Source organism: Arachis hypogaea, unplaced genomic scaffold, assembly GCF_003086295.3.
Source record: "Arachis hypogaea cultivar Tifrunner unplaced genomic scaffold, arahy.Tifrunner.gnm2.J5K5 arahy.Tifrunner.gnm2.scaffold_22, whole genome shotgun sequence".
NCBI lineage: Eukaryota > Viridiplantae > Streptophyta > Magnoliopsida > Fabales > Fabaceae > Arachis > Arachis hypogaea.
This window is the reverse complement of record NW_027255450.1, coordinates 370,094-377,274: the sequence shown is the minus strand read 5'-3', so window position 1 is coordinate 377,274 and position 7,181 is coordinate 370,094. Positions and strand designations below refer to the sequence as shown.

The 7,181-nt window shown below is 44.5% G+C and overlaps 1 protein-coding gene across 1 annotated transcript in view; it reads left to right on the top strand.

Moving 5' to 3' along the window:
• The first annotated feature begins 1,311 nt into the window (after positions 1–1,311).
• LOC114926179 (ATP synthase subunit alpha, mitochondrial) overlaps positions 1,312–7,181 on the top strand; it is a 9,418-nt gene continuing 3,548 nt past the window's right edge. Inside the window, exon 1 of the mRNA XM_029296749.2 lies at positions 1,312–7,181. This exon is cut by the window's right edge and continues 3,548 nt beyond it. The gene's annotated coding sequence lies outside the window, so the exon portion shown is untranslated.

Sequence of the window (7,181 nt, the reverse complement as noted above, 5' to 3'; positions counted from 1 at the left end):
AAAGTATGATTGATTATGCGCGGAAGAAAATAAAATTCCATTCTTGTGTAATCGAGATCCTTAGGAGAATGCTTTTTGCTTTCTTTCTTGTATCTGCTTTAACGGAGCCCATACCTAACTCGCTATGCTTACAGCTTGGCGCGGGAAGCCAGAGGGAAAGCATTCCTTTCAAGGTATAGGCTATATAATATTCTATTTCCTCTGCTTTGAATAGTTAGAATCAAAGTCATTGCTCATTCATTAAGAGCTCTTGTCGGTAAAGTAGATCGAGAGAGAGAATTGGCTTCTCGGGAATCCGCTGGAGTAAGATCAGTAGGGGAGTTCACACCGGGACTCTCTTAATAGAGAAAGAACCCATACCCTGAACCGGGGGAAGGGCGATAACGACCCAGGAAATACGGTATAATGGATTGATTTTGTACTGCTTAGCCCAAGAATTCCACTGTGTGTGCTGCCGTGCTGGGACTTCAAAACAAACCTACTGCACTTCCTGCCAAACCAGGCTTTTATACTTACAGCACGAGATCCGGAGTATCTGGTAGGACTGATAGCATGTTAGCTTATTCGTTAGCCCATTATAGCCTTCCTTAGGAATGGAATAGAACTAATAAGAGAATGAAATTCAACAAGGGCTTGGCTGGCCTTGAAGATGACTCTATAAGAGGAGAATCAAGAAGCTAATGCTAAGATGCTTTTTTCCCCTACCTTTCTATTCCTTCTTCGATAGTACAATGCGGAAAGATCCTAGTACAAGGCTATGCTTGACGCTCGAAATGCAGTTGCTTACCTTACCAATGCGACTCCAGAGGATAAGGAAGGTGACACAGTCAATCAAGAGAATAAGCGCTTTGCATCGAGAATGGCTCTTGCTCACTCGCTGAGCAAGGGATTCCAAAATGGGAATGATAGGAAGATAGCCCCTAAGATCCTTTTAACATAAGCATAAGCATTGAACACTTTAGACTAGGTTTTGGTCGCAAACACTCCCACTCGCCAAAGATGATCATTTAGATAAGTAATGCCCCTAGCTTGCGCCCATGGGAATCCAACTCCGTGCACCTGATTCTATTAGTCATTTCCGATCCTTGCGGCAAGAGGATTTCATACCGGCCTTTTCGACCTTCCACTGGCTATTGGAAAGACGAAAATGGTTGTTGTTCGTTCACCTTCCAGTATCCGTTCTGTGCTTGAGGACAGGCTTTGACACCAATTTCTAACTAAGGTCAAGGACGAAGAGAAGATGAGTCGGGCTCGACTTGAATTGAAAAGGTATTGCCATTCCTGAAACACCCAGCAAACCATTTCGGGTATGGGATATTATGGATGAACGGGGGCTAGTCAGAACCATAGGCCGCAGAGGAACAAAAGTCTAAAATGTGTCTGCCCTTTAAGCAGTGAGTGGGGAAATCCCCGATCAAAAGGAAAGACTGGGTCTGCTCCTAGAGAGTCTTCCATCAGTCGTAGTCCCTGGGGACTCATTTCCATCATCAAGTATTATCCTGTTCTTAAGATTTGACCAGCTTAACAAACGTCGAATTTCTCGTTCTATTGGATCGTTGTGAGTCCCGTTGACTGAGTCCGTCCATCTATATTCGGCAGCTTGAAGAGGGAAGAAGAAGTAGAGCGAATGCTCGTTCTGTTGGAACTCTCGATCTGATCTTGAAAGAGGGGAAGGGAGATCGATCGTCCAAAGGGTCGTTTGACGCCTTAGTAGCCTTCATGCGCGAATGGGATCAGCAGCAAGCTGTTATACAACACCCCTAGGACATATATAATGTATAGAGCAAGTATGGCAGAAGAGAAGGTACGAAGTGACTCGACCAACGGGAGAGGGATTCGTTGAACATAGTTCAACTCATTGAGGCTGCATCTCCCAACAGTGCAAGAAGATCAAGAAGGCCGGTGACCGGGCAAAGGGTATGGCGTAGACCCTCAGAAATAAAGCGTTGAAAGACGCCTTACGAAAAGCATACTTACAATCCAATTTGTTATAGTTTCGAAAACCCGAGTAATCCAGACCAATGGAATGAATAATGCATAGAGTTAGGAAGTGGTGCATATTGTGCTTGTTTTAGTACTTCTGCCTCATACTTCGAAGTATGGTGAGAAGGCTATTGATCATTCTAGAACCGAGACCATTCGACCGACAATCAATCTATTCATTCATACCTGGCTAAAACACTTCCCATTTTCCATATCCCACTGCTCATGAGTGAAAGTTCGCGCTCCATAGCCCCGAATAGAAGTCAAGGCTTCTCAGCGGGCAAGCTGTTGTTTTTCACCTTCGAAGAGAACCTTACCATATGGGCTTTGTATGCGGCAGTTCCTCTCCCTTAGTTTCACATAGTTACACTCATTTGAAACGAATAGTGAAACTCATTCGACTGAAAGGCAAAGCTAGTGTGCAATCCGACATGAAACTTCACAGCAAACGATCTGCCGACAAGGAGGAAGGGAGGAGTGCCGGTTAGCCCGTCGCTTTATGGCTTACAGGAGTCGCTGGCATTGGCTCTTTGAAGGAACAAAGAGGTTGCTAGGAAGGAGGACATGGATGCCCAGAATAGGTCTAATAGTCTCCTGGTTACGGGACTAGAGCGATAGAATAGGCTCTTTGCAGGCTAAGGCCAGGAATTTACTTAGATAGAGTCCGAGAATCCGCTGCTATAGAATCGGCATCTGGCACTGCTTTTTTTGGTTTCAAAGGCTTGGCTAGACTAGTTGGTTTGAATAGCCTAGTTTCGTAGCCCCAAGGGGGGAATCCACTTGCCTCCTTCTCCGAGTTTGAATTGGGGAATTTTGTTTCTTACAGGCACAGGATACTAAGAAGACGGGGGCCTAAAGAGGGTTCTCGAAAGGGCTTAGTATAGTTCAAAGGATTCTCACCCAGGAAGGGATACGGGATACACTGGCAGGAAGTTCCCGGGTTTGCTGTGGTTATATTGAGGTGGAAAGACCACCCGGAACTCCTTGTGGTTTTTATGACCAGACAATAAAACAATAAAGCTGCTGGCTACCTCAGTCTTGTCCAGTAACCATTCTGAGTGGACGTATGAACTTAGAGGAAACCGAAAGACCTTTTTCAATAGAACCTTTTCCACCGGCCGAGTTGCCGAAGGGGATCAGTACAAGACGGCGGACTTCCCTCTCTTTATAAGGCACGCACAGGTGATCTAATTAATAAGACTAGCTGAACTAAGACAGTAAGGACATTCTCTGCCTCAAGTCCCATAGCCTATTCTAAGGCAGCTTATTCTGGGCATTCATCTGCAGCTACTTTTCTTTTTCTACGATACCACAAAGCAAATTCAACTTCCTTCCTGGGCCCCTGTAACGGAACACCAACCCAATCTCGAAAGGAATCAGTACACTTCACTCGATCCATCCACGAATGTTTAGCACTCCTCCACCCTCTGCTAGCAGCTTTCTTCTCTTATGTATGAGATTTTCGCAAACAAAGGTTCAATGTACATAGACGACCAAGTAAGTTGTTGTGAAGTGCCCCATGGCTTTGGAATAGAATAGGCGGGAGTAAGCAATAGAATGAGTTATCTCGGGCTGATCTGAAGAAGGCTGTAACTTCCTATTAGACTCTTTTACTCAGTAACTTCACGGGGAATTAAAGACCTTGTCTTGTAAGGAATCCTAATAGAATCTAAGGCTATGCGGCCGAGGCATCTTCTCAATCATCACTGGAAGGGGAAAAGACAATAGCAATGAAGTCTAGGAGTCACTTCTTTCTAAGGCATTTCATCATCCTGAATCTATTCAACTTACTCTTAATCTTCACTTTGATCAATAGACGGCCAGAGGGCATTGGAATGGAGGAGCTTTCCTAACTCTAACTAGAAAGCCTGTAACTGCAACTTAAGCCTTCCATTCTTCTTACTTTCTTCCTTGTCTACTATATCTGCGGAAGTCTGGGCTAAGAGATATATAAAGATGAATGTCATCCTGTCGGGCTTGGATTCCTTGCCTACCTAACTTCCCGGGGAATGGATTCACCGGGTTTAGTAATTGAAGCCTAGAACAGAGGCGGGATGAGCCTTAGGATCAGTTGATAAAGGATCTGATTCTCATTCACCCAAAGCTGTAACTCCTCACTTTTCGCTAGACACTAGTTCCGTGGGGAAGAGACGATCTGATTCTAAATTCAATGGCATATCCTCTAAAGGTCGTGGGAATAGCAGAGGTTGGAATAGAATCCCTGGTGAGACTTAACTCTGGCTTCTGCCTTGGGAGTGCTCTAGCCTTCTCTTTTTGCCGAGGCTTATTGGTTGTTCTTTGTTCCATTTTCTACGGGCTTTATGGGTGATTACTCCGTAAGGAATCATAATCTCATCTAAGGATGACTTGCGTCCCCAACTCTTAGTTTCGAACTGGCTTTCCCACCTTCTCTGATTAAGGAGGGGAGGAGGACTAGGAATAGAAGAGACTGGAATAAGACGTTCTTCACCTGGTTTAGGAAGAGCTGACCTCCGGAAGCTCTAAGTCCTGACTTTCGTCTAGAAGCTCTAAATCTGCTCCTAATGCTACTGCCTTATAAGTCTGCGCTCGTTCGACTTCGAAATGCTTTCCTAACTCGGAATCGGCCTTTCCTAAGTCAAGAGATCGAAGAGGCTTTCATGCAGCTCTTTATTCTTTATGAGTTCCTGGCCTACCAACTAGCCAGTTTACCTGCCAGGCGTGTATTTAATATACAAATTAAACAACTGACTTTGACTTCAATACCCAGGTTGGAAGATCATAGGCGGGCATTTGAGCTCCGCACCCGATGGTTCTCTTGGATTAGGGCCTCTAACTTCACCCTAGACGACTGAACTCCTGGACTTCATTCTACTGCTGTAGGCTCTCGTAAGTCAATATCAAGATCTCTTCCTAACGGCCTAATAAAAAGTCTTAATCTCAGGCCGTAATGCTCATACCATATCATACAAAGCTGGAAAACCTCCACAGGAAGTAAGATTACCGCCTTCCCAGGCCTACAAGAATAGACGAAGCTAGCTGGTCACCTGCTTTCGGTAACTCATGCGAACTCTCTCCCCGGGTATACACAGACCACGACTAGAGCAAGCATCCTTGCACACTACTTAAGAAATCTCTCTCGGGAATCCTGACTTGAGCTTTAAAAGAGCTATAAGACGAATCCTTTGATTCTTCTTTCCTTAACAGATGCTTTAATTCAAAGTGACTAGAGGTGCTTAACAGAGCTGTTATAGCGAACTTTTCTTTAGCAAAGAACTTTCTCTTTGTTTTGCTTAAGGCTTACTTTATTGTTACACTGTAACTAGGTCAGATTGTAACTGTAACCCTTGCTTGAGTCGACCCTAATGCTGCTTTCTTATATGGAGAATTCGATCGAGAAAGTGACATGGAGCAGCCACAAGGACAAGGCAAAGCTCACCCTGATTACGATTATGTGTCAGAATTGAGAAAAGCTATGTACGGGTTAAAGCAAGTCATCAAAAAGAAGGAATGCCCCAACCACGATTAAGCGCTACTTTGGCCAGGGTGGCTCAAAGCCTTTTGTAGACAGGCCCTGTCCTGTGCCCTATTCACTAAGATCTTCGAATTAGCCCTGACCGGGCTTACCTCACTAGTGGAATTCCGATTCCGGTATTCTATCTATTCACCCTCAGATCACTGAAACTCGCTTTCAAGCTGAGGGATTCGCTCTTAGCATGCTTGCTATGCCTTATCCCTTCCGGGAAGATTTAGAACTTCGCCCTTTAAGTGAGAAGGGGGGTCTACCAGCTACAACCATGAAGCTGAGGTCATCGTGTTGGAAGGTCTTCTTCCAAGGATGAGGCTTGACTCGGGTAGGGACTGCTAAGTCCGCTACTTTGGTTTGGAAACCTCCAGAGGTGCCGAAGGATCATACGCTTCACAGAAGGAAGAGATAGAATCCAGCTTTTATTTGTTATCAGGAGTGCAAGTTCCCCACATCGCTCCGGTTGGAATTAGAGAAACTAAGTTCGTTTCGGTATGAGAAAATAACCAATCCTGAATAAGGGATAAGTCAGGCGTGTACAGACTATGGCATCGTTAAGCCCTTTGAATTTAGTGTGAAATGTGTAGTTTCAAAGTAGCTAAGGGAAGTTTGGTCGGAGACCTGATCTTTGGTCATATAGCCGAGAAGTCTGGTACTCTATTAAGAAAAGAATTCCCTGACCGTCTGTCATGTCATATGCGCTGCCCATATCCTGAGCCTGCTTCGGCCGGGACTCCATAACGGAGATCTTCTTTTACACGCGGACCTAGTTTCCACCAACCCAGATGTACCCGATTAAGTGATGACACTGACGGTACTATCCTTTTTTTTTGCTTAGGGCCGGATGCTTAGTTTCCTTCTAACTTAGTACTGATCCTTATTGTCCGATTTGCTTTCTTAGTGCTGACACCCTCGTATGCCGATCTTACAATGAAGCGGCAGAAGAACCTATTTTACAGTAATCTATCTGGAACTTCAGAAAAAGACTGGAAAGTAAGGAACGAAGTGCTCGACCTACAGGGAGAGGTTGGGAGCTTACTTAGTGCTTGTGCTAAGGAGGATTTCGTACTTTTCTAGTCTCTGACCGAACTCCCTACTCTCTTAGGTTGGATCTTGGAAGCGTCGATGTTAATGATCTCTTCTCTTGTGGCTTGACTGCTATCCTTTCACCAAAGAAAATCGTACTTCCACGGGGAAAGGCTATAAGGGGAGTTCCCCTAACAAAGCTTGCTTGGATTTAGTCTTTCCATTACCTATACCATCTTTCAGTCATATTCCCGCTCCATCGTTTATATTATAACTGATGGCAAAAGAAAGAGAGATTTATGTGCCTATCTCATGTGGTTTTGAATCTAGATTAAGGTCCTTGGTAAGTAAGTGCTTTGAAACAAGAATTTTATTAGCCTGACTCTAACAAGTAAGCAAGTAAACCACCTTAGGCTCCCTCAAAAGTCTTAAGTTTCACTTAACCTTTATTCCGATTTCGCTTACTGGCTTCCTTTGGGGCTCTTTTTTAGCCCACCTGAAAGTGCCAATACGGGACCTTGTGCCTTAGCACACATGCATGCCCTTGATTTATTAGCTGTTAAAGAAAGAGCATTTGATAGATCAGTTAGAGAATGCCTCTTGACCAAAAGGTCTGGTAGTTAGAGTTAGGAAAGCTAGGTTTCAAGGAAAGAGCCTTCGTGACCCA